Below are 24,333 nucleotides of genomic sequence, written 5' to 3'. Positions count from 1 at the left end.
TTCCCCAGAACTGTAAAAGCTCTCCTGGTACATAGGAGCTGCTCCGCCAGGAGGGTAGATGTCAAAGACTGCTAAGTGTTCTATGGTGGGAGAGAAAAACCTCTTTGGGAGGAAACTGTGAAGCACAGCGACTGGTGGCAAAGGGATGAATGTCTGATGGGATTCACAGCCAGCTGAAACTCCTCATCAGCCCTGGCCACTTCACACCTCTCCGCACCAACACTTGGGTGTTTCTCAGTGTGTGTTGGGGGTTGGGGGTGGGGCGTCTGTTTTTCTGCTTTGGTTCTCTCCTACCTCCACGTCTGTAGTGCTAGAATTACAGAATTACAGGTGTGTGCCACCGTGCCTGCTCAAGCCGTGCTGGGGCTTGACCCCAAGGTCTCAGGCCTGCTAGGCACTGCCAACTGAGCTACATCCGTAGCCCCAGATTTTGGTTGTTGCCATTTGTTTTATATCTCTTCGGTGGCTAAAGGAGGAATCTGCAACTGGTCTTCTGTATAACCAAGCATATAATTAGCTGAAACCAGAAGAGGAAAAGCCCTTTAGATGCAAAACCCCAGCCTTATGGCTGCATTTTAGTGTAGAATAAGCTTCTGGCGCTGTAAGGCTCTCACAGAACCAAATAGCTCCACTCATTTCTTTCAGACACCCAGACAGCCCTTTGCCATACACACCAAAACAGGATATCTGAACAGAAGGTGTTCAGTGCCACAGCCAAGCCACTAAAGCTTCCTGTTAGTGAAAGGCAGACCTGGGTTCCAGACACGGCAAGTCTGCCACAGAAGCAGAGCAGCTGAACAGAGATTGTGGAAGATCCAGCTGGAGAGAGAGGACAGGTCACAAAAGGGACTCTCAGACTAAGGGACTTAAGCAAAAGGAGCAGGAAGAAGTGGAGCAGGAGGATAGTAGGAAAAGAATCTTAAAAAAAAAAAAAAACACTTACATATGTGTGTGTGTTTGCGTGTGCATTTCATGTTGGTGTGCATGCCACAGCATGCGTGTGGAAGTCAGAGGACATCTTTCAGGAGTCAGTCCTCCTACCAGGTGAGTCTCAGGGACCATGACCCAGGCCATAAACTCAGGCCGTAAAGCTCAGTGGCTAGCACCTTCACCAATGGAGCCATCTTGCCAGCCCAGGAAAACTATATTTGAAAAAAGATTATTTTGCCCATTAGTTCATGTGTTACATAAAGTGTGAGTCCACAAAACCACTTCCTTACACACCTCCCAAGGACAAACAGGCTTGAGAAACCCTGTCTATTTCAGTCTTGAAGTCTCCTGGTGATTCACAAAACACATTTGTTTTCAAGTCTCTGAGAAGTCACAAGAAAAAAAATGTTAGTTTTCCAGAGAGAGAGAGAGAGAGAGAGACAGACAGACAGACAGAGACAGAGAGACAGAGAGAGAGACGGAGAGAGAATTTAATTCTAGACTTCTAGCCAACCTCACAATGAAATAACTCCTCTTCTTCAGCAATACTGACAGCTTTGAGATAAACTTGTCGGTAGCTCGGTTTTCTGTGGCAGTGTGTCGGCCAATCCGTTTAAGAGCAGGTGAATCTAACCAGCATGTGCGAGCAGCGCTAGGAAGTACCTCGAACGTTCCATGGCATGACCATTGCACGTGTGAGCTTACTTACAGCTGCTGGGTCTATCTGCACTAGACCTGCACAAGATCAACCCAGTTAAAACTTCAGACATGGAGGGAGAAGGGCTCCCGAGTCCCACCTCTACCAGGGAAGCTAATGGTAGTTGATGGAGGTTGAGGAAGACGGTCACATTCTTTGGGGGCTGTGGCTATTGGTAGGTTTCCATGCCCCAGTGATGACCACCCACGTGTGCACATATGGGCAGTACTGACTGGACTTTGTGGATCATAAAAAGAGAGAGAGATGGAGTTGGGAGGGAGATTGGAGACATGTTAGAGGAGGTAGGAGTGGGGAGTGAGTAGATGGATATGACCAAGATACACATGGAAGAATCTTTACATAAGTGGGGGGAAAAGGAAGTCCCACTAATAGAATATTATGGAACTTAATATTAATGTGTTTGACAGTGTTGTGCTTCTAGACACTTCTTGTGACCTGCAGATAGAGCCAATCCTGTTTGTGGTTCTCTATATATTTTTCCTTTGGTTTAGGGCACCACGGTACCGAGAGGGCAGTTGTCTCTGATGCCCCAGTTCACACAGTCAGCCCAACAGTCTTCTGTTATACCTCACTGCCTGCTCTTATTCATGGGCTGCACTGAGCTGCACTGAGCTGTCTCCTCTCTGGCCAGCAGGGAGACTCATTTCAAAGATATTGCCCCCCAGGAGAGTGAGAGGGCACACACAGCTCATGAGTCATGGCTTCCCTTCTTACTACATTCTCCTGGTCTTAGAGCTTAAAGTTTTCCATGGGCACACTGAGTATGGGTGCTGGAGAGAGCTAGACTCATGGGTGATGAGGGTGTGTGTGTGTGTGTGTGTGTGTGTGTGGTTTTAGAGAATTGTTTCACATGATTATTATTTTTTTAAGTATTTATTTTTGATTAGTTTATAATGAATTAGAGATCATTATGGCATTTTTGAGCAAAACTGTAATGGTTCTCCTTCCCCCGTCTCCTACCCCGATGGCCCCTTTTAGCCTCCTGTTTGTCCCTCTTTTCCTTTGCTTTGTCCTATGTTTCCTTTCTCCTACCCCATCCTTTCTCACCACCTGTTACTACCTTCTCTTGGTCTCTGTCCAGATTTTTAGGCTTTATTTACACTTACCTCTGTTTGTTTATATGTATACATTACAGTCTAGGTTTTACATGGGAAAGAGAATATGAGTTGGTTTGTTTTTATTTCTGAGTCAGGGTCACCTTGACTATATTATACTTTCTAGATCTATCCACTTTCCTGAAATTTCCATTTTTCTTTACAGCTGAATAAGATTCCATTGTGATGTATGCTACATCTTTATTATACATTCTTCCATTGATGGACATTTAGGCTGGTTCCATTTTATATGTGTACATACGTGCACAAGTGTAGACATACGAGTACCATGATGTACTTACTGTGTTAAGAGGGCAACTTTCAGGCAAAGATTTTCACCCTCCACTTTATTGAGGCAGGGTCTCTCTTTGTTTCTTCTGATCTACGTCGTGTTACAGAATAGCTGGCCAGCGAACTGGCCCACAAGCTCCCGGATGATTCTCTTGTCCCGGCCTCCCATATCTCCCCAGTGCTAGAAGCACAGACATGCCCTACCTCATTTGTTTTTGTTTTTGTTTTTTACATGGTTTCTGGGCATTGAATTCAGGGTGCCAGGCTTTTGTGGCTAGCCTTTTACCTGGTGATCCACACCTCCACCTGCATGATTAAGGCTAGCAAGTCTGCAATGTGCAGAAGGAGATAGAAGCTCAGGGAAGAAGTGTCGAATGGAAGGTTTCCTCTAGGAGCCCCAGTCCTTCAAGACTGTCCACCTCATGGAGACTACACATGTCATAGTTAATCTGGTTTGCTTAACGTCTTCTGCCTTAAATATTATTCTTATTGAAAATATATTTCCACAGTGACACTCAAGTTAGTGTCTGACACTGAATGGCTATAATGACTTAACTGTCTCCTTAGGTGTCTGTGGAGTTGGGCCCATCCCACCAGACTCCTGTGTCTTGTGAAGTGACTTTCTTCTTGGGCCACTGTACCTCTTGGAAGCCCGACTTCCATGAAGGCCAAACCCTAACTAAAACTGACCTCTGGCCCAGCCAAGGCGATTTGTGACATGAACAGTGTCATGGCCCTAAACCCATCAAAACAGCCTTAGTTTGCATGAAACTTAGTTATTTTTCTCTCAAAAGTTCCACTCCCAGCTGGGCGGTGGTGGTGCACGCCTTTAATCCCAGCACTCAGGAGGCAGAGCCAGGTGGATCTCTGTGAGTTCGAGACCAGCCTGGGCTACAGAGTGAGTTTCAGGAAAGGCGCAAAACTACACAGAGAAACCCTGTCTGGAAAAACCAAAAAAAAAAAAAAAAAAAAAAAAAAAAAAAAAAAAAAAAAGTTCCACTCCCAAGGAGTTTCTTCATTAGTCAAACATCAGAAGTTTTAAGTTTAATTATTAAAAGCTCATAGAAGGTCAACAGAGAAATGAAAGATTAGGAGCTGGCTACCAGTTAGTAGAAGGAAAGTAGCCAAACAGCCAGCATTCAATGTTTGGAAGACTGAATGGAAAGAGTTAGGGTGTCACTGTGTACTGGACAAGGAAGGTAGGGCAGGTGACTGGACCTCTTTGAGTCCAGATAGGACAGTAATATATCTTTAAAATGTAAAATGTCCTCACAGGACTTGGGATATAGCTCAGTGGGTAAGATGCTTATCTAGCATGGGCAAGTCCCCCAGTTAGATTCCTAGCATAATATAAATTGGACGTGGTGGCCCATGCCTATAACTGCAACACACTTAGGAGGATCAGAAGTTCAAGGTCATCCTCAGCTATATAGCAAGAGCAAAGCCAGCCTGGCTTTCATGAGACCTTGACTTATAAAGAATTATGTATTTATCTTATTTTTAGGCATCAAGTTTTGCTCATCAAGGTCATAACAACTGTACATATAGAGGTTACAGTGTGACATTTCAATACATACAAACAGTGCATAATGATCAGACCTAGGTAAATGGCATATCTTCACTTCAAACACTTACTATTTCTTTGTGTTAGAAACATTCAATCCCTGCCTATTAGATTTCAAAATCATAGTATGTTTTGAAATATACAATTAGTTGTTGCCAATCATAGTTACCCCACTGTGCTTTACAACCGTGGCAGTTATTCCTCCCAGCTGAGTGTTGTGGCAAACTCCTAGCATGAGGGAGACTGAGGCACAAGCCAACTTGTTCTGTGTCATGAACTCTGTCTCAAACAACAAACACCCAAGGGCTGCTTCAAAAAAGAGAACTCATGCCTTGTGCTATAAGCCTGCAAGAGTCCGTGCCTGGGGAGGTCCCAGGTCTTGCGGAGGGGGGGAACCAACTATTGTTTTGCTGATTGGTCCTGTGTCAACTTGCCTTCAGCACTTCCGTTTATAGCCTGAGGTTAGTGCAGGTTAGTGTGCCTCCCATCCTTGGTCAGAGAAAGCTGCTTTTTTGGTGGGAAGCAGTCACTGCAGACTCCTAAATGGTGAAAGCAGGAGACTAAGGGACTGTTGAGTGCTTAGCCCTCAAAGGGACATCTGTGGCAAGCTCTCCAAGGCACACTGTGCAAGAGGGACCGGAGAGTGTAAGAGCTGGATGGTGGGGAAGAGGGCTGCACAACGCTGTCTTTTGGACATGACAGGGCTTTTGTACTCGTGAGCTCACACTAGCTGTGGTGACCTGTACATGATCAGGTGAGCCAGCATTCCAGCATGGATGGGGAAGGGGCTCACACAGCCCCTCCCCCAGCTGAAGAGCTGTTGGCAGTGGATGGCTACCACGGGAGGGAAAGTCAATTTTCTCTCTTTTGTTTTTTTAGAAAAATTTATTTTATGTGTATGTGTGTATGGGTGTTTTGCCTGCATCCATGTCTGTATATCATGTGAGTACCCGGTGCCCACAGGGACCAGAAGAGGGCATTGAATGGAATTACAGATGGGTGTGAATGACCAGGTGTGTCCTGTGTCCTGAGAACTGAACCCTGGTTGATATCCACGGTTTTATTCTGTCCCTCTATGGGTGGACATTTTCAATTTAAGTGGGAATTTAAAGTGTCTGTCTTTCTGAGCCTGATTTATTTCACTTATAAGGTCTTCTCGGCTCATCCATGGCGCTGCAGATCACAGGTTTCATTGTTTTTAGGGCTGAATGACATTCCATTATGTATAAAGAGACAAAGATTATTATTATTTTCTTCCTTTGTCTTCTTTTTATTTATTTAATGTATATGGTTGCTTTGTCTGCATGTATGTCTGCACACCAGAAGAGGGCATCAGATCCCATTATAGATGGTTGGGAGCCACCATGTGGGTGCTGGGAATTGAACTCAGGACTTCTGGAAGAGGAGCCAGTGCTCTTCACCACTGAGCCATCTTTCCAGCCCTGCGAAGATTTTTCTTGGCCATGGCGATTTGCTTAGGCCTACATGAGCTCTCAGTCACAGGTTCCTGAAGATCATTTCCCTCCCTATTTCATTGACTAGTTCCCTAAATTCCACTTCTTTGCCAGTTTTCCCACTCTGAGCTCCACCCTTTATTTTCAGTGTCTTCACTTCAAAGATGCCAATTTTAGAATCTTGTAGGGAGTCTGGCCCTGAACATTATCTAGTGATTAACTGAAGAGTGCCTTGTGACACATCACTCAGACTGGTTTTGCTATTACTCATTTTACCCAATAACTGGCTTAGGCATCTCTGTCCATTGGGAAGTGTTAGCTTTTCTAACTGATTACAGATTGTGTTTATAGAGGAGAACACAGGCACTTCAATCTCCTATCACCCTCATTATGGACTACAAAAAGGTCATGTGATATAAACACCAGAGAGACAGAAGGACATACACGTACATTTGAGGAAATAGATAATACCATTTAACTCTGTGGTTGCACTTCTCAACCTTTCTAGATATGATCTGATCAACTTTGAATGGAAAACCAGTTGTGCCCAAAGCCAGCAAGTATTTCTAAAAGTCTACCCCAGAAAAAAAAAGACATCGTAAGAATGCATCTATTTTATGCATAACAGCACATATTTAATTTAAGGAATATTTCTTGGGTGCCATTATATCTTTAAAAAAATGTTATGTATCTCTCCTAGGACTAAACCAAGGGTTCCCTCCTTTAGAATACAACTCACCCGGTGTTCACTTGGCCTCACCGTTTGAACCCAGAAGTATCAAGTCATAATTGCGTAGTGTGTTCTTATGAATATGATCAGCTTAAAAGCATTTGTATCAATTAAGAAACATTATACGCTGTCAATATCCGATTCACTTCTGTGGCATGCTAATGGACATATGTAATGTACTAGACACTGTGCCAAATGTCCATGCATGAAGCTAAGAGAAAGGGTACGGTCCATTTTGCAATCCCTTTGCTTTGTTGTCTCTTATAGTAATTTGGAAACTGTACAATTCTAATATTCACGGTCTGTCCAAAAAAAAAAAAAAAAAAAAAAACAGGACATCTTTGGACTAGTACTAAAACTGTGACTGCCTGAGGCCCTAATCAGGCTAAAGGTAGAACTAGAAACCTAACTCAGTGAGATAGTGAGTGAAGGCATGGTGATTGTGAGTTCTGAGGCCAGAGTTCAAAGCCCAAAGCAAGGGTTTCTTGTTTCCTGGAATGGTTGTTCTCCAACTTTGCTACATATAAGGTTGTTAAAAACTGATGCTCCAGGTCATAAAATTAGTCTGGCCATTGCTTTTCCAGCTTGAGTAGCTATACCAATCACCCATTGTTCAATGCAGATTCTGCCTAAGTAGGAGTGGGGTCCAAGAATCTGCATTTCTGAGAGCTTGCAGGCAGGTGCTGATGCTGTTGGCCCACAGCTAACACTGGAACAGCACAGCCCTAGATTGTCAGGTTAGAGCAGCAAGACCTCCAGTGGGTCACAAAATCAAGGTGTGACCAGGTTCACTGGATGCTGTGGATTGGCTCCATCATCTCTTCCATCCTTGATTGGTATGCTTTCCCTGCATTGTGGAGTCAAGAAACCCAGCTTTACATCTTGAGCTCTGACTCTGACTGGCGTTCTGCCAACCTTAAGCACCCAGGGGACATTTGAATCCATGACTGACTTAGATGAGGGAGATAACAAGGTAAGAGGCACCCTTCTTTCTCTGCGAATCTCTGTGAAAGTGCTGGATCCAAAGGCAGGGAGCAGCAGCGTCTGCATACAGCAGTGCTCTTGGGAGTCTATTTCTTTGCTGTATAGATCAGGTGTTGCTCTTGGATGTCTGGACTCCATGTCTTTATCGTGTGCCAACGTTGCTGTACACTTTAAATTACTTTGAATCAAGTACTTTCTTTGTGAGCTAATGAAGGTGAAGTCTTCTTTCTTAGGCTAAGCCTTCACCAATACACTAGACAGCAAACTGCTTTAGGCACAGGTCACAGTCCTGGGGTACCTGCTGAAGCTTCCAGATTCTTGTGTCCCAGGACAAAGAATTACACCAGGACACATCATTAATTTATTAAGACAATTTATTAAGAAAGAATTTGTTCTAATCTACTCCTGGAAATGAGAGTAGGCTAGTGAGCTGAGAAAAGGTATTAAGCTCAAAAGTGCTTGGCCACCAGTCTCACGATCCTTTTATAGGTCATTTACATAGCACTTGACCTTTTTGGCATTTATTTATTATGGGATTTTCTGGAGCGTGTGCTCTGTGTTACAAGGAGGCCAGGTAGAGAAGGGTTTTCAGTTCTCTTTGTCAATTGTCTTTTTATATGCTTATCTTGATGTCCCTTCCTTCACATACCACATTAATAGGTCTTGAGTGAGACTCTGCTGCTGGGGAGATGTGAATTTCTAATCACCCCACATAGGGAACCAAAGCAGACTAAAATAATGATAATAGCAAAGTCCAACTTGGTGAACCAATGAATTTATTAGGGTTACTCACAGGAGCAGGGGTCACTCAAAGGCAGCTGCATCAGCAAAATCCCAACCCAACAATAGTGACTCAAGAAAGCTGGAACCCTGGAGTTTTCCCCACAACTTGCAGGTGGCTTCACAGGCTAGAGAGTCTCCTCCACAGTCCTTATTGCTTATAAAACCTGGAGAGGGAGGGGCCTTTGAATCAGTTAAGTTGTAGGGACTTCCTGAGTCTTGTGAGTTATTTGCTTCCTCAATCTTAATGAGCCACCTTCCAGGATGGAAAGTTTCAATTTGGAGGAAATTGTCACAAAGCAATGGACCAAAAATAACATTTGAAATACACTTAGAAAATATACGTAACTTGTAGACAAGTAGGAGGGAATGCTTGCCTGCAGGCTGGAGGGCATCCTGGGTTATTTTAATGGTGGAAACTCTACTCTAGGTAAGAGTCCTTACCTACTGTTTTGCTTTTTACCAGCCAGTCAAAGAACTGTGAGCCAGCATCCACTCCCAAGAACTACTAGAGCTGTAAATATCCGGGGAGAGAATTCTGTGGGAATATTTTGGGGGATGGAAAACTGAGGACAGATATTGAAGAAGAAAGGTTTGGGAGAAGAGGGGGCACTCCCAGGCTACTGTTTCCCCAGGATCTTTTATAAACAGGTGTCTCCAGAGTAGGGCATGAAGGAATACTTTGCTCTTGAACTAGCTTCTGTTTTCCTAGTGTGTTGTATCCCAAGCTGAGGGACCACAGATAGCTTCTAAACACCCATGAGATCACCAAGCTTTGGCTATAGAATGAACATACCATGTGTCACAAACATACATATGATAAAATCTGTCTTATTCATGTAGTATGATGTTGTAGAATATCATTTTATTTTAACTTTTGTTTATGTTGGTTTTGTTTAACTCTGTGAAGCTATGTTACTGTGCCTGCCTAAAACACCTGATGGTCTAATAAAGAACTGAATGGCTGATAGCAAGGCAGAAGAAAGGATAGGTGGGGCTGGCAGGCAGAGAAATAGGAGAAATATGGGAAGGGAAAAGAAAAAGTAGGCAGAGAAGGAGGAGGACCCAGGGGCTAGCCACCTACCTACACAGCAAGCCATGGAGTAAGAAACAAAGAAAGATATACAGGAATAGAAAAGGAAAGCCCAGAGGCAAAAGGTAGACAGGTTAATTTTAAGTTAAGGAAAGCTGACTAGAAACAAGCCAAGCTAAGACCAGGCATTTATAATTAAGAATAAGCCTCCATGTGTGATTTACTTGGGAGCTGGGTGGTGCACACACACCCCAAAAAGAGCAAAAACAAACAACAACAAGGTGATAGTGTGCAGGTCTTGGGGTATGGAATGCTCATAGGGGAACCGTTAAGTCTGGACTGTGGGATGAACAAAGAATTGTATCTCCAGGAAAGGCAGAAGACTGAGACTCAGTGAAAATGAAAGGTACAGACTTTACTAAAGCAAACAGATGTTTTAATGGATGCGAGGGGCCTCACAGCTAGGAGTCCACCAAGAGGGGTCTAGCCTGGTTTATAGGGCCTGTGGGCTCTCCCCTTTCCTGCCTCTCCCCCTTCTCCATTATTGGTCCTGCTCTCGTATCCACTTAGGCACGTTCCTTCTTCCTACTGTCAGGCTTTTTCCTCCCACTCACAGTCACAAAGTCCCCAGGAATAAGAAGCAGTCACCTTAAAGGGACCTGCCTTTGATTTCCTTATCTGCCTAAATTCCCCTAACTCTTCCTGAAGATGATTAATACAATATTTTAAATCATCAGCAAGATTATAGATTTTTCATTATGAGTTTTCTTACTCAGCAGATACTAGAGGGTTACTGGGCATGGTGGCATGTACCTGCAATCCCGATGCTCAGGAGACAGTGGCAGGAGGATCAGGAGTTCAAGGTCATCCTCAGTGAGTCGGAGGCTAGCCTGAGTGATGTGATACCCTGCTTCAAAAACAAACAAACAATTGGCCAAACACTAGAAAATAACTACTATCAATTAGAGATGTCTATGCTTTTCCTTTTCACCTAAGTGAAAATGTCCTCATGTTTATAGAAATGAGTGCTATGGTCCAATCCCTCTTAACTTTGGCCTTGCATGGTCCAACCTTGGTTTGGCTGTGATTGAAAAGTAAGTAGGAAGAGTTTGTTCACAGCTGCACAAGCCAAGCAAAAGGCCAGAGTTTGACCAGAGCTGCAACCTCTCAGCCCACACGCACATGCACTTGGAGGTTGCTCGTCTCTTGTTCAGTTTAGAGGTTTTGTTCTTTTTTTTTTGGTTTTTCGAGACAGGGTTTCTCTGTGTAGCTTTGCACCTTTCCTGGAACTCACTTTGGAGACCAAGCTGGCCTCGAACTCACAGAGATCCGCTTGCCTCTGCCTCCCGAGTGCTGGGATTAAAGGCATGCGCCACCACTGCCCGGCTGAGGTTTTGTTCTTATTAGGAGGACTCTGACTCACAGACACGAAAGGAGAAAGTCGTCTGGACCTGGAAGCAGCTTGTAATAGCAACATAATGCTAAGTCCCAGAAAATCCTGACCCAGGCTCTAGTCATTGACTTGGTAAAAACCAGTAATATCAATTACCAAAGTGCTGGGAGTGGGGGTATTTGACATCAGCTTCCCTTTAGGAAGCTCATGGCTGAGTGAGGGGGACGTAGAAATCTACTGGTGACTGTGATGGCTGACCTTGGTTGCAAACCTGGGAAGAGGAGACATTAACTGGAGAATCGCCTCTATTAGATTGGCTTGTTAGCATGTCTGTGGGGACATTTTCTCGATTGCTAGTTGATGGGAGAGGGTCCAGCCCACTGTGGGAGTACCATCTATGGGCAGGGGGCCTGGGCTGAATGTGACCCTAGGAGCAAGCCAGTAGGCAGAGTTTCTCTGCTGGTTTCTGCTTCAAGCTCCTTAAGTTCTTGCTTGACTTCCCTCAATACTGACTATAATTTGTGAGCTACAATAGGCCCTTTCTCCCCGAAGTTGCTTTTGGCCATGGTGTTTATCACAGGACAGCAACAGAAACCAAACCTGGACAGTGACAAAATACAGCGGCGGAAGTGTCACGATGGGGAGTTAGGAGCATAATGAAAGCGACAGTGGCCTGAACATATGGAGAAATACTCAACCATTCATCAGCTATTTCTCTCTTCCATCTCCCGAGGCCCCTTGTGTTCGCGTCCATGGGTTTGAGCAAGTGAATTTGTGCATGCATGCCTGCATGTAGAGGCCAGAGGTTGACATTGTGTGTCCTCTATTGTTCTCCACTAAAATTTCCCGTCAGTCTCTCACTGACCCTGGTGCTCACTAACTGGCTAGCCTGGTGGGCTACTGAGCTCTGGGGATCCACTGGTCTCTGTGTCCCCAGTGCTAGGGTTACAGATGTGCCCCTACATCCAGGTGTGTTGTTCTTTTGTTTTTTAAAGCCAAGCTCAGGTCTTCATGGTTACCCAGCAAGAACTTATCCAGCTGAGTGGTTTCCTCTATAAACTTTATCTCAGGTGACCAGGATCAACAAAGTCAGGTTTCTTTTTATAGACATCTAAGCCTGTGCCCCCAGGACCCAAGTATTACATGAAACATGACTGTGCCCTACTGAGGGAGGACGTGAGGCTGGGGCTGCTCAACAATGCCTGTGACCGGCCCAGCTTGGGTCTAGGTTCTCCCATGGATGTTTGGAGGGCAGCTCGCCTCCTCTCCCAGCTGTGATCCTTCTCAGGTGATGTCAGCAGAACCATGAGTCATTATCACGAGTTGTCTGTGTCTGTTCCCACTCTGGTCCTTGCCAGGTCAAACAGACTGATACATAGGCAGCTGGCCCTGGGTCCCAGAGCCTTGTTTATCTTGAAATTCAGTATGGTTTTTGGAGTGTGCCCATTATTGGTTTACAGGTTGTCTGCGGACACGCTTTGCTGGGGACCAGCTTCCTTCTCTCCTCACTGTCTCCCTGTGTTCTCATGTCCCAGTTTTTTTTTTTTTTTTTTTTTTTGGTTTTTCGAGACAGGGTTTCTCTGTGTAGCTTTGCGCCTTTCCTGGAACTCACTTGGTAGCCCAGGCTGGCCTCGAACTCACAGAGATCCGCCTGGCTCTGCCTCCTGAGTGCTGGGATTAAAGGCGTGCGCCACCACCGCCCGGCTCCCATGTCCCAGTTTTTAAAAATTAATCTGTGCATATGAATGTTTTGCCTGCATGTATGTACGTGCACCATATGCATGCCTTAGTGCCTGAAGATGTCAGAAGAAGGAATAAGATCTCCTGGGACTGGAGTTACAGAGGGCTGTGAGTTGCCGTTTGAGTGCTGGGATTCGAACCCCTATCCTTTGCAAGAACGACACATGCTCTTAACCCACTGCACCAACTCACGGGCCCGACAGCTGACATTTTATACAACTCTGTGGTCCCCAGTTCTCCTACAGTACTCATTGTGGGAACTCGGTAAATATTTGATAGACCGTGAAACCAAGTTTAACTAAATGGACTGCTGGATCGTTTTCAAATCCTTTGGGCCAGAAAAATCTAAAGAAACTAGATTGCTCCAGAAATTCTTCACAGCAGGAAATAGAAGAAGCTCACACTCTAAATGTAACTAGTCATCATTGCCTGTGGTGTCCAAATCTGTCAATGGGGGTGGTCAGCCACCTGGTGGCCACGATAAGCATTGCTCCCCGATAAACCTCAATTTCTGTGTTGGTTGAATTAACTGGGTGCAGAATCCTAGAATGTAAGATCTGGAAAAATCATCACTCTCTGCATTTATTTATAACAACTAAAATAGAAAAATATGACAAAGGATATTTTTAGATTATTTATGAACGCTTGCACGTGAAATCTTGTAATGGGGTAAAGAAAGAGACTGTAAACTAAAATCGGCGGGTGGTCTTGGAAACCAGACATTCTACACAGATGATCTTCCTCACAAGCTTACTCTGATTGGTGCTGGCAGCACAGGAAGTGAGCCTCAACTTCCTGTTCTTGTCACCAGGCCTTTGCTGATTGGACTCTGACCCTCGGGAACTAAGAGCCCAAATAAAATTCTTCTAGTTTCCTTGATCACAGTGTTTTATCACAGCAACAGGAAAGTAACTAGCACAGTAGGTATGAAGTAGTTTCTTTCTTTCTTTCTTTTTTTTGAGAGAGTGTCTTACGGTGTAGCCCTGACTAGTCTGGAACTTGTTTTGAACTTGTTTTGTAGATCAGGCTGGCCTTAAGCTCACAGAAATCTGCATGCCTCTGCCTTCCAAAGACTGGGAGTAAACGTGTCCAGCAGGGATATTATTTCTTTTTTTTTTTTTTTTTTTTGGTTTTTCGAGACAGGGTTTCTCTGTGTAGCTTTGCGCCTTTCCTGGAACTCACTTGGTAGCCCAGGCTGGCCTCGAACTCACAGAGATCCGCCTGGCTCTGCCTCCCGAGTGCTGGGATTAAAGGTGTGCGCCACCACCGCCCGGCAGGGATATTATTTCTAATTGAGGTTTTCATTGACATTTCCCAAGGCCTGGTGATGCTGATCATTTTTTCACATGCCTTTTGACATCACTGCATCCTCTTCCATGAAAGACAATTCTAAGTTGTACTGGCTAGTTTTTCTTTTTTTTAAGATTTATTTTAATTCTCTCTCTCTGTCTCTCTCTGTCTCTCTCTCTGTCTCTCTCTCTCTCTCTCTCTCTCTGTGTCTCTCTGTGTCTCTCTCTGTCTCTCTTTGTCTCTCTCTGTCTCTCTCTCTGTCTCTCTCTCTCTCTCTCTCTCTGTCTCTCTCTGTCTCTCTCTCTGTCTCTCTCTCTCTCTCTCTCTCTCTCTGTATGTGTGTGTCCCCACAGAGACTAAAATAGGACATCAGATCATCTGGAGCTGAGTTATAGACAATTGTGAGCTGTCTAATGTGCGTTCTGGGAATTGAACTTAGGTCCTCTGCAAGAGCAAGACATGCTCTGCTCTTAACTGCTGATCCAACTCTCTAGTTGGAAAATCTTTTTTTTTTCCCCCTTTGGTTTTTTGAGACAGGGTTTCTCTATGTAGTTTTGGTGCCTTTCCTGGATCTTGCTCTGTAAACCAGCCTGGCCTCGAACTCACAGAGATCCGCCTGCCTCTGCCTCCCGAGTCCTGGGATTAAAGGCGTGCACCACCACCGCCCAGCCAGAAAGTCTTTTGTTTTGTTTTGAGACAGGATCTCTCTACTACGTAGCCCTGGCTGGCTGTCCTGGAACTCACTAAGTAGATCAGGCTAGCCTCAGATTCACAGAGATCTGCCTGCTTCTGCCTCCCAAGTGCTGAGATTAAAGGGGTGCTCCACCAACATAGGTTGAGAAGAGAGTCTTAATGAGAAATTATCTAGATCAGGTGGGCCTGTGAATGTGTCTGTAGGGGATTATCTTGATTATTGATTGATATGAGAAGACCCACCTCACACTAGACAGCATTATTCCCTAGGTAGGGGCCCTGAACTATGTAACAGTAGAGAAATGTAGCCAAGCAATGAAAAGAAGCAAGCTAGGATTCACACCTATCCTTTCTCTCTCTGCTGACTGTGAATGTGATGTGACTGTTTGGTTTCTGTCTTGACTTTCTGAGTTGGTGGACTGTAAACTACAACTGTAAGTCAAATAATTCTTTTCTCCATGTCATTTTCTGTCAGGGCATTTGTCATAGCAACAGACATGAAGCTAGGTCATGTGTTTTCCCCATTTTATAGTTGGTTTTTGTTTGATTTTACTATTGAGCTTTGAAAGATCACATAACCTTTAGATCTGTATGTTCTATACTCCAGCTGCATTGTTAAAGAATTAATTTTTTTGCCTGTATTTTTTTCTTTTTTTTTTTTCCATCCTTTTCACACAAATAAGTCACAAAGTCTTTTACAGAGCAAAAGTTTTAATTTTGGAAAAGTGCAATTTATCCATCTTTCTTTCATAGATTATGTTTAGGGTCCACTTAAGAATCCTTCCCCAACTAGAAAGGGGGCCGTGAAAAGGGAAGAAGAGGTTTGAAGGGGCAGGAGTGGGGTTAGAGAGGGCAGAGGAATTCATGTGACAGGGAAGCAAAGGAGGGTTACTGGAGGGAAGGGGAGGTCAGTGGTAAACTCTGCCCCTGTAAAGTTCGGTAAAATATTTTATTGACTCTCAAGGGGCATGGGCAGCCACTGAGGACCGGGATGAATAATAATGGTGTATGTATGAAAGTGCAATAATGAAGCCAGATATCTTAGATGTTAACTTTAAAGAAATTAATGAAAGAAGAAAATGAAAATAAAACCCACTTTTTTCTCCTATGTAAATTTCCTAATATTTTTAGATATAGAATTTAAATTTAAATCTTTGACACATTTTGAGTGAATGCTTGTATAGAATGTGAAGCTTCGGTTTAGTTTTGTCTGCCTATAGTTATCTGTGATAGATTAAATCATGGCCCCACATCCTCCCACAGACATTCATGCCTGAATATCTGTAACCTCTGAATGTTGCCTTGGGTGGCCAGGGAGATTCAGTTAGCTGCCTAGGCCAGCAGGATGATCAGTGAGTAAGGGCACCTGCTGCCAAGCCCAAGGACCTAAGTTCGATCCCAGGCCCTACACAGTAGATGGAAAGAACTGATACCAGATGTTTTTTGATATTCATGGCATATTATCGCATGAGTGTGCACATGCACATATAATAAATAAATAAACAAGCAAATAAATGTTAGAAAACAATGTTTGCCAGGTGGTGGTGGTACAGGCCTTTAATCCCAGCACTTGGGAGGCAGAGGCAGGAGAGAGTTCTAGGACAGCCAGGGTGGTTATATAGAGAAACCCCATCTCTAAAACAAAAAACAAAAAACAAAAAGAAAAAAGAAAAAGTAAGTAAGTAAGTAAGTAAGTAAGTAAGTAAGTAAGTAAGTAAGTAAGAAAGAAAGAAAGAAAAAGAAAGAAGGAAGGAAAGAAGGAAAGAAAGAAAGAGAAAAGAATTTTTTTTAGTTTTTTGTTTGTTTGTTTTTTCAAGACAGGGTTTCTTTGTGCAAGAGTCCTGGCTGTCCTGGATCTCACTCTGTAGACCAGGCTGGCTTTGAACTCACAGAGATCAGCCTGTCTTTGCCTCCTGAGTGCTGGGATTAAAGGCGTGCACCATCACTGCCTGGCAAGAGAAAAGAATCTTAAAAACTGTTTCTTGAGGCTAAGTGATTGTTCTGGATTGCTGCTGAGGCTGAGGAGTCACAAGGCTCTATATAGAAGGGAAACAGGAAGCCAGAATGAGTGGTAGTCTTGAGATGTGAATGCAGGACCAAGATGTTGGAGTGACACAAGAGAGGAACCCTGAGCCAAGAATCTCAGGCAGCCTCTGTCAGTTTATGATAAAGATGAGTCTAAAACCTGACTCTTCTAATTCTGCCTTTATACTCTCTTTATTCTTTTCATTGCACCGTACAGCCTCTGTATGTGTTTAAAAGGCTGTAAATGTTATACAATTTCATATTGGACTTTCACTATGCTGATTTGATCCATTATTCACCCCTCTTATAGACACATACTGGGCACTTGCTATGAACCAGTCCTAAGGATACAGACCTAAGATGCAGCTTTAGACTCTGAACCCAAAGAGCTTGCTTTTTAGAGGGCAAATGTAGTTACAGGTGCATAATGATACATTGGGGAGATCCAGATAAGACAGGTCTGAGACAATGCATAGGATGTATATGGTATATAGTATAGCTATGTATGGTATACCTGTGTATCTATAACGATGTAGCAGGGTCCTGTGCTGTTGTTCCCTTTGGGGGAGGGGGCCAAGTAGACACAGAGTCAACAACACAGACTCTGGGAGAATGTTGAAAGAATGAGCTCAGTTTATTCAGGAAGAGGCAAGCCTTATATACCCTCCACCTTGCCCTGGGGGAAGGTCTGATGAATATGCATCTGCTGGTGTGACATGGCTGCCTCTCATTGGTCAAGGTCATCTGCAGATCATGTCTCAGCTGCTGTTGCTAAGGCCCTTAGACAGACCCAGGTTGGCTCCCAGAAAGTATTTTTTTAAATTTTTATTTATTTATTTATTTTACTGGTTTGGGCCTCAAGCCTGCTAAGGATGAGTCATCTCACATAGCATGTCATACAGTGATACAGTTATTCAGTGGGGAGACCCATACCAGGAGCTGGCCAGATTGTGGAGGCCCTCAAAGGTTTCTTAGTGAGATCTGATCTTGCTTTACCCAGCAAGGCTGCATTAGAGGATTGCTTGACCACGAGCATGATTACTAGGTGATTGAAAGGGTCTACACTTGGCTGAGGTAGGGGGAGGTCTTTGCTCCACCTCTTGGCATTCCTATAAATAGCCCTTTAGAAGAGACAAGAGGGGCCAGTGGATAAGGATCCAGTCCCTCTCAAGGGTATCCTCTGTTTCTATATGTTCCTCTCTCCTCTATCCTTCTATCTAAATATTTCTCACTTCTCCCTCCTCAAGAGTTCCCTAGGGGGAAAAAGTGGGAGCGGGTCTCCCACACCAGATGAAGATAAAGGAGGTTAAGGAGTGAGCAGTGGTAGAGAGGGCACCTAGGTGGAGACACTAGCACTTGCAGAAGCATAAAGACATGAGAGCACTGTGCATCAGGCTCTGGCTCTGGCTGGGGTTTAGGTCATTAAATGGGGAAATGGCCCTTGAGAAAAAGGCAGGGTTCTGTTCATGCTAAGACTTTGCATGCTTTCATACAAAGCTCTTACTTTGCTGGGTAGTGGTGGTGCATGCCTTTAATCCCAGCACTTGGGAGACAGAGGCAAGGGAATCTCTGAGTTCTAGGCCAGCTTGTGAAACGTGAACCAAAAGGGTGTATATAAGAATATATATCAATTTATTAATGGGTGCTATGGGAATACAGACTCACGGGGACAGTGCAAGGTAGGTCCAGCTGTGGAGTCCTTCCTCTTTGTCCAGAAAAGATGGGGATTGACACACACTGCTTCACGCTGCCTGACTCGGTCTCCACAACCCAAGAGAGAGTGAGACTCCCCTCTCTCCTCCCTTATAAGAGGTCACAGAGGCAGAAAAGGAGCACCACCTCTGTTACACTAGGTAGCCAAGGTCATTGGCTGAGCGATTAACCACTACACTTCCCCTTTTTGTCTAAATAAGGAGGTTCTAAACCTAATTCAAAACTATATACAATAAGAATGATTATCAAGGGTTGTCCAGGAGAAAGAAAAGATAATAACATAAACGAAAATGAAAATCAACCAACACGAACAACATCAAGCAAGAAACACATGCTAAATGTCCAGATCATAGGTAAATGGAAAATTACAAAGATTACTCCAATAGCTGTCCTATCCTAAAGAATCTAACTCTAGTACCTGATATGTTCTTAGCTAAGATACGAGAGGAATGTAACTGCAACCATCTAGTCTTCAACCCCATCAAAGATTTGAGAAGAAAATAATATTACCTGGTGCAAGCCACAGGAAAATGTAATGGAATTCAGCTACTATCACAAAAGCTACTACTTGGAAAGGTCAAGGACTTTTCCGAAGGTCAAGCCATGGCTTAAGAAATATTGGTGATGGGCTGGAGAGGTGGCTCAGCGATTAAAAGCACCATCTGCTCTTCCAGAGGTCATGAGTTCAATTCCTAGCAACTACATGGTAGCTCACGACCACCTATAATGGGATTTGGTGCTCTCTTCTGGCAAGTAGGCAAAACAAAATAAATCTTAAAAAAAAAAAGTCTTGGTGATATTTTAGCTTTTGTATATATATTAGCCGATTCCTGTAATGATTTTCTCGTATGCTATGTATGTTTCCAAGAACTCATAACAGTGTATTTTATCTGAAATACCTATCAAACATCCAAGGCCAAACAATCTCTTGAATTAAGGTAAATTAGGCTCAGACCCTCCTTTTATATACAGGCTTAGTGGTATTTCTACTAACATTATAGACTCCTAACATTTACCTAGTCACCTCTAGGAATGTAGTTTGAGCACATAAATTCCCTTTTTCTGATATATTAACTGATTTTAGCTCTTAGTTGACCTCCTCCTTTACCACTCCCCTTTGGGGTTGTAAAAGAAAGCCTGATGGTCTCTGACTGAGGAAAACTCTTGTCTGCCTTTATGACCTGGTAAGAATTCAAGCTTGGTGACCTTGCTTTAGCTAGAGCACTGCTATTGCATGGGTATATAACTGTAAACCTCAGAGACTGAGAGAGGATTTTGACTGGAGAACTAGATGGAGAACTAGAAGAATGAGATGGAAGGTGAGGAAGAGCCAGATGGGGAAGAACAAGTTGGGTAAGAACGAGATGAGAGAGACCAAGAATGGGCAGAGCTAAGATGAGAGAATTAAGATAGAACTTGGAGGGGACAGCAGATAAATGTAGAGAAATCAGGCAAGAAAGGAACTAGGCATGAGAACAGAACTGAAGCTGTGTAGATAGAATTTTATCCCAGAGGAATAAAGTAGATGGACTAAGAGCTTGGTATTCCTAGATTCTTTACCCGAAAATAATTTGCACTGTTTGTAGCTTCTCTTCTGGGCCTTTGGGAAGAAGATTATTAAGGCTGGACCATAATAATTTATGAAAATTACCTGAGTAAACAGGAAGTGCAAGCAAGCAACTTCTGAAAAATACAAGAAATGACAGAGACAGCTGGCTGCCTGGATAGTCACCCAATGTTTCTCTGCGATGTTGTGGCATCCACTTATGGCTATAGGCCTAGAATATCTGACAGACTGTTTTCAGAAGCAGGATATTTTGAAAGACCATGTTACTCTGTCTTGGCAAGGTTCAGCAGTCACTTTTCCTTGTGTCCTGCTTGTCCAGAATGGATGGTGTGCTTACTGTCAGCAGCTGAGGCAAGGGCAGTTCTTTTTGCAACAGGCCTTTTTTTTTTTTTTTTCCAAGAAGAAGACAAACTCCATATGAAGTATCTTTGATGCCCAACATTCTTTTGGGAGTAGATCAGTGCTGCCAGGAACAATTGTGTCCCATATCAACAGAATTCTAAGTCATTAAAACATTTAATTGCTATATTCTCTAGGTCTATGAATTTTTTGAAGATTACCTATCCATGCGTCTTGTATTTCTGTATATCTAGAAAACCTAACTAACATGACTATGAATATGACAAGCATGGATGATTATTAACCGATAACTCTTATATCAACCTAAATAACTTAAAGACTAAGGCTTCACATTATACAAATAAACAATCTGTAAACAGATGTACAGTATAGGAACAATGACCTCAAAGTTGTGACAATATTAAAAAATATCTTAACTGGAGGTAGAAATGTATAGTGCAATATGACAACAATATCTTTAATATGTATCAATATACAAAATATCCTAAACAGAGGTAGAACAGACATACAGTATGACAAATATAATTTTACATTTGTATCAATATACAAAATATTTCAAACAGGAGTAGGAACATATGTACACTATGACAAATACAGTTTTGTATTTGTATCAATATACAAATATCTTATACAGGAATAGAAAAATAATTTTACATTTGTATCATACAAGAATCCAAACCAATGCAAATTATCTAAAGCTGACAGTTACTGATTTAGTTTATAAGTAGATACAATAATCTACCTTATTATCCTATCCTATTTATTCCCCTTTTTTCTTTTCCAAAAGAGAATCCTGAGTCTAAACTTTATTGTTCCACCCCCAACCCTATTAAACTTATAACCAACCCCTAACAGATGACAATTATCCATAACCCTGAGAAAACAAAACCTGTTGGAAGAGGGGGTATTGTTTTCTTAAAACTGCTTCCTGCTGTCTAGGGGATGATGGTATCTCTGTGGGATCCTGTAAGAAAACTAAAATAATGATTAAGTCTCACTAGACTAGCTGTAACGCTTGTAGGCAGTCTCAGAGTAATGGGTAAAGCGTATCTGAAGTTCTGGCTAGAGGTGTGACATGATGGATTATCTTAGTCAGCCACCTTGGAACTGTCCTGAACAGTTTGTAGTCCAGAGCTGATCTATGAGTGGTGTTTATTGGCTCAATGGCATCATTATGAACCAGGTAGAATCGTTGTGGGGCCCTATCTTCCTTCAGGAGACTTCAGAGATCACTGTTAGGAAAATTTATTGTTCACTGTGGAAAACTTTAATGTTATTAATATCAAAATGGAAAGTTTAAATTTTTGGATAGCACTAGATCTAAAGAAAAGTTCAAAAGAGTCAAGAATAAGTATGGGGAGAAATAGAATTTTGACAACAATAGTCCCTAGATTTTTGTTTTTTTTCTGTCCTATACCAGGTGGCTCTTCTGATATGAGGCAGAAACTTAAGTTTTTAACAACATGCTTGAATTTAGAAAAAGGAGAGAGCCACACTCCAACTCCAAAGCTAGCTTTGATTATAACTGAGTCAGGACAAAGACAGCCAGGGCTGCACAGAGAAACCCTGTCTCAAAACCAAAAACAAACGAACACAAAAATTCTTAATTTAACCACCAAACAATGAGCTATGTTGTAAGATTTAAACAATAGTAACACAATCAGATTTGACTTTAAAAATGTCTATTTTTTTTGTTTGTTTTGCCTGGGTGTATGTCTGCGTACCTCCTGCATACCCAGTGCCTGCAGAAGCCAGAAACGGCCATTGGATCCCCTGGAACTGGAGTTACAGACAGTTGTGGGTGCTGGGAATTGGACCTGGGTCCTCTGGAAGAGAAACTAGTGCTCTTAACTGCTGAGCTATCTCTCCAGACACTTAAAAGAAAAAGAAAGAAGGAAAAAAAAAGGTGTAGCCCTGGCTGGCTGTGAACTCATGATCCTCCTGCCTCCACCTCTTCGGCACATCCTACACACCACCACCACTGGCTAGCTTTAGAAACTCGGTCCTATGTCTGTAGAAGAGAATTAAAATCAGGACACTGGTGTGAAGTTATAAAGCTCCTGCAGTAATTTAGGACTGATGAGTGACTGCTCTGAGGGGCTGCTGCCGGACCAACAAGAAAAAGAAGGATTGAGTCTGAGGGCTATAAAGGAGGCAGATCCTGTAGGCAGATTGCGATATAGTAAAGAGTGGTCCTAAAATTGGAATGCAGTTAGTGCTCACAACTGGCTGAAGCTCTTTGGCCTCCAAGGGCTGCAGGTACATGGTGCACATACATACTTGCAAGTAAGTCACTCATATGCATAAAGTAAAAGTAAATCTTTAAAAATTAAAAAAGAATTGCTTACACACGTATCTGAGTAATTCTGGTGATTTATTTTCCTTTGCTATATTGCTCACTCACGGTCCCTGGCACTAGCAGATGACAAAACACTTCGCTCCTTTATTATTTAATATATTTGTACTATTGCCTGTTTTAACGTGAATTTGGAGTTGCCAGTCATTCAAGCACAAACACAATAAAGCTAAACATAGTTATGGTCTCGACATTCCCATGCAAGAGTGGCCACACCCCTACTTCCGGCTTCCCCGCATCTGTCCTCCAGGAACAGTACCATAACTTCATTCCACAACTCCTTCCCACAGCCCGCAGGCTCCCAAGGAAGAGAACTGTTCTCACTTGAATGTGAGTGTCCCCTGCAGGCTCATACATTTGGACGCTTGGTCCCCCGCTGACAGTATTGTTTTGGGTGGACATGTTAACTCCTGGATGTGGGGCCTAGCTGATGGAAGTGCATCACCCGGGACTGGCCTTTAGAGATTCTCTCTGCCTCTGGTTCCAGCCTAAGCTGATCCCTGGTGCTCCCATCTGAACAGGCAGCCCCAGGGCTCTTCCTCTCCTACCGCCATGCCTTTTGTGCCCTGGTGGACTGGAATTGTAAGCCAAAATAAAAATTCAAGTTGCTGACATGAGGTGTTTTGCCACAAGGAAAGTATTGAAGCAATAACTCTAGCTAAAGGATTTGGGTCTCAAACTAAAGAAAACCCATCAATGTCAATTGATTCTGGAAACAGAGGTGTCTAATCTGTGGCTCCGGGAGAGCTATGGATGGGGCCCAACACAAAACTGTACACGTAGTTGAAATGTGAGGTTTTGCTTGTTCTCCAGCAGGAGCTGTAGGTGACAGGTGGTGTGGTGGTGACACAAAACAAAGGTCTGGCAGCCTGAAGGCTGGGACTTGCAGGCCAGCAGGAGAAAGCAGAGGCCTTTGCCTGGTGAGTGAACGGCATTGCAGGTGCCTCTGGCAGACATCTCAGACACGAGGGAAAAGTTCATCCGATGCTCGACCAACCTCGAGGCTAAGGCAGAACTGATGCAGAATATAACCCTCTCTTTTGAAATCTAGATCCAGCTGAGATGAAAATGATTTGGTTTGGGGAATCAGGCTGTTCCCATGGCCACTTTGGGCAGGTTTTGTCCCCTAGAAATGAAGGGTTTCCTTTCTTGAAGACTTCCCTAGAAGAGGCACCTTACCCTGGGAAGTCTAGAGCTAGTGAGAATGAGGTGCCAAGAGGTTTGAAGGGGTGGGCCACTGATACAGGCACACCCCCTTTTAACTTGGAAGCAGGGTAGGCAACACCTGAGGGAAGGGAAGACCAAATCCAGAAGCTCCAGCTTCCTCCACAGAAAGCCTGCACATGAGTGTGACTTTGCTCCAACAAGGCTCTCAGAGAGATGCTGGGAGCTTGGAAAGCACCCACACAGGGGAGCCTCTGGAAGATGCCTCCTCCAGACTTACTCCAGCGGAAACCTGAGGACGGACGTTCCTTCCTTCCACCTCCACTACCTGCTCTTTACTACACAGAGAACACCACTGAATCCATCTTTCCTCGGGGACGGGCATCCTGCTCTGGTTCTGCACTCCAGAGGCCTTAAAGTTGTGTATTTCAAACCACTAGTCATGATCTTCCAG

The sequence above is a fragment of the Peromyscus californicus genome, unplaced genomic scaffold (assembly GCF_007827085.1).
Source record: "Peromyscus californicus insignis strain IS unplaced genomic scaffold, ASM782708v3 Scaffold_6__1_contigs__length_162567912, whole genome shotgun sequence".
Lineage (NCBI taxonomy): Eukaryota > Metazoa > Chordata > Mammalia > Rodentia > Cricetidae > Peromyscus > Peromyscus californicus.
The sequence above is the reverse complement of the archived record's forward strand: the minus strand, read 5'-3'. Positions refer to the sequence as shown.